We start from the raw sequence: 3,958 nt of genomic DNA on the forward strand, positions 1-3,958 counted from the left end.
GGTTTAGCTGTGATCGTTATGTCACTTTTCCAGTTCACAATCACATCACCAACAGTCGGTTTGGGCAACTTTAGAAAAAAAGCACTCCGTCTTCAGGCCACAAGTGGTCCATCGGGACCATCCGACCGCCACGTCATCCTCATCAGAGGATGCAGATAGGAGGGGAGTATGGTCAGCACACCGCCCTCCCGGTCGTTATGATGGTTTTCTGTGACCGGAGCCGCTACTAATCGGTCGAGTAGCTCCTCAATTGGCATCACGAGGCTGAGTGCACCCCGAAAAATGGCAACAGCACATGGCGGCCCTGATGGTCACCTATCCAAGCGCCGGCCACGCCCGACAGCGCTTAACTTCGGTGATCTGACGGGAACCGGTGCATCCACTGCGGCAAGGCCGTTGCCCTCAACTTTAGAAGAACTGAAATATTTCTAATAGATTTGTTACTGAGATGCCATTCAGTGACTAGTCCACATTCGAAGTCACTGAGCTGTCCTGGCCGACCAAGTCTACAGTTGCTACTTACTACTGACAATACAATACACCTCACCTCCTTGTACGAGGTGTTCAAAATGTCTCTCCTTAGTGCCGTATGATGTTTAGCCACTCGTGCCGTATGATTGTTCGCCTGCCTGGGTTACTTCCCTTCAAGTGGACTCTCCCAACATTCCACTGTTTCGTTTATCTCAGCCAGAGTCACTAATATCGTTGGTGTGTGTCGTTACGTGTTGGTGTGAACGATAAGATTAGCTCCTTTGTTCGTCTGTTTCGTTTTTGTCACTGTTAAAATACTAACCACTCAAGAACGTGTGCCTTTAGTCGAGTAAGTGTTCAAAGCTGGCGGTAAATACACAATTTCAGTTCGTCAAACATTTAATTCAGTTTTCCCGGAGACAACACTCCCACATCCCGATACTGTGTGAGATTTGATTAACAAATTTCGAAGTACGGGTTCAGTGACAGATGCACCGAGAAGTGGTCGTCTTAGCGTTTTGTCTGGGGATAAACTACTCGATATTTCCGATAAAATGTCCATGAGTCTGAACAAGTCAGTAAGAAAACTCGCCCAGGAAATCGATGTTAGTGTCGGAACGGCCCACATAGCTGTAAGGAAGAAACTATAACTTTTCCCATACAAAGTGATAGTCGTGCAAGAACTTAAAAATACTGGTCATGGCAAGAGACTCCATTATTGTCAATGGTTAAAAAATTTCGTTAATAAAAATGGAAGGGATATTCTTAATGAAACGTTTTTCACTGATGTGGTGTGGTTTCATTTTTTCTGGTACATGAACTCGCAAACTTCTTGTATGTGGAGTACTGCAAATCCATTGTGTATTCATCAGCACTCACTTCATTCTGTGAAAATAGGAGTTTGGTTTGCAATTTCTAGACGTCGGATTGTGGGTCCCATATTTTTCAACGAAACAATAAACGCACAACGATGCTACAGTGATATTCTGTACCCATTTACAGGAGAACTTGTGCTAAGTGAAATACTGAACTCTTATTTTCAACAAGATGGTGCAACCATTCATACAGCTCGCGTTTCAATGTCACTGCTTGCTTATGTTTTTGGTGATCGCATAATTTCACAGGGACTTTGGCCTCCACGATAGCTTGACCCAACACCATCTGAATTTTTCTTCTGGGGTGCAAAAACCGACCAGAATCCATCGATGAATTGATAACTGCAACATCCACTTTCACTGCTTCTGTTACAGAAGAAATGTTACAGCTTGTGTTTGGAAACACGATTAGACGAATTGAATTGGGTATTCAACAACAGGGGGGGACACTTTCAACATTTAATGTGAGAATCAGTAAGTAAAAATGAATATTCAATAAATTAATAACTTGTATTTCACTGAGTTTCATTTCGGTATATTCACTGCGGCATACGGCACGAGCGGCTAACAATCATACGGCACTGCGGAAAGACTTTTTGAACACCCCGTATATTAGCGGCTCTGCCTCTTGTGAGGTGTAATGGTCAATTCTGCATTACATAGCGATGTCCAGATCTTATGATCGGATAGTATATAGTTTACCACTCGCCTGTCTGCAACGAAACAATGACGATTCTATGTCGCGGTGGGGGCTGCTCGTAAGCTTATTGGCTAATCAGTTTAGATGTCCACCCCTGTCTTGGAGGACTCAGTACAAGGGAGAAGGGAGATTGTGTCGGACACATAAGCAGTATTGGTAGATACAGCAGTCCCTCTAAAGCTCTAATTTGGTGTTCGATGCCGGGCAGATGCCATTAGACAGTTAAGGAAGTGCAATGGGTTTGGCTGCAGCGGGTCCCAAATATTTACCCATTCATCCAATTTAGGTTCACTGTGTTTTCCGTACATCGATTAAGGGTTGCTTCCTTTGAAGAGAATATGTACTTGTCCTAGTTCACTGCTTCGTCTCTAATGACCATGTCATCGACGGGAATCAACTTCTTACTCCTTCTTTCTTCCCTCCATATGTGTGCAATGAGTGAAGGATGGGACTGTGGACATCAGTTGGAATCATTCATCACGCAATTCAACCACGCGATTACGACTTTGAAAATGTGGCACATCGATCGCGGTGCTAAACAGCACCTTGTTCGGTGCAAAACAGTCCACGAAGGGGCACAAGATAGTATCATTCTAAACCAACCATGATGCTCTCTGTAGCCGTGTCTGATTCTCACAGAGATTGAGAAGAAAAATGTTCTACACAACAAGATACTGCCATCACTGGCCTTTGTACGTCGACGATGGAATTGTTCCCCTGTTATACGGCGTATCCCCCTTCTACAATGGACCTGACTGCATTATTTTGGACGTTATTCTAAAGCAATGTATTAAGCAATGTTATAAAGAAATTACTGCATTAAACTATTTTATATATTTTCTGTAATTAAACAGTTTATTACTAGTACATTAAAGCATTTTATTATCTTTACAAAGCGATTCGTATGATGAGAAGTTACAGTATATTTGAGGATGAGAGGGGTGGGGTGAGAGGGGAGGGATGAAAGTCACTATGAAAGTGTGGCTCCCTAGAACCGAACCCTGGATCCATGCCCGCTACTGATCATTCCATTTTTACCAATTGTTACACTCACAAGTAAACCTTCTCTCTTTTGATAGCAGTTTGCTGGAAACCCATATATTTTCTGAAAACTTGTGTCACAAGCAGAAAAACTGTGAAATCTTGGGAGCAGAGAACAAGCGTTTTGGAGCTACAGGACCCACAAAGTATCAGCACAGTGTGTATAGATGGACATATTCCAGTCATAACGTCTCTATTTCTTGTTTGTTCCCGTATGTTGGGTCTCCCGATTCGGGACAAGCAATCGCTCTCTGGACATCCAGGAATCGGAGACGATAAAACACTCTCCTGGAAAATAATGCGAAGATTCCAGGATGAGATTTTCACTCCGCAGCGGAGTGTGCGCTGATATGAAACTTCCTGACAGATTAAAACTGTGTGCCCGACCGAGACTCGAACTCGGGACCTTTACCTTTCGCGGGCAAGTGCTCTACCATCTGAGCTACCGAAGCACGACTCACGCCCCGTCCTCACAGCTCTACTTCTGCCAGTATCTCGTCTCCTACCTTCCAAACTTTACAGAAGCTCTCCGGGCGTGAGTCGTGCTTCGGTAGCTCAGATGGTAGAGCACTTGCCCGCGAAAGGCAAAGGTCCCGAGTTCGAGTCTCGGTCGGGCACACAGTTTTAATCTGTCAGGAAGTTTCATATCAGCGCACACTCCGCTGCAGAGTGAAAATCTCATTCTGGAAACATCCCCCAGGCTGTGGCTAAGCCATGTCTCCGCAGTATCCTTTCTTTCAGGAGTGCTAGTTTCGCAGGAGAGCTTCTGTAAAGTTTGGAAGGTAGGAGACGAGATACTGGCAGAAGTAAAGCTGTGAGGACCGGGCGTGAGTCGTGCTTCGGTAGCTCAGATGGTAGAGCACTTCCCCGC

The 3,958-nt window shown here is 44.7% G+C and overlaps 1 pseudogene; it reads right to left on the bottom strand.

The window, feature by feature from the left end:
* Window positions 1–283: 283 nt before the first annotated feature.
* Window positions 284–401, bottom strand: LOC126102269 (5S ribosomal RNA; annotated as a pseudogene).
* Window positions 402–3,958: the final 3,557 nt, after the last annotated feature.

This window comes from Schistocerca cancellata, chromosome 9, assembly GCF_023864275.1.
Source record: "Schistocerca cancellata isolate TAMUIC-IGC-003103 chromosome 9, iqSchCanc2.1, whole genome shotgun sequence".
Classification (NCBI taxonomy): Eukaryota; Metazoa; Arthropoda; class Insecta; order Orthoptera; family Acrididae; genus Schistocerca; species Schistocerca cancellata.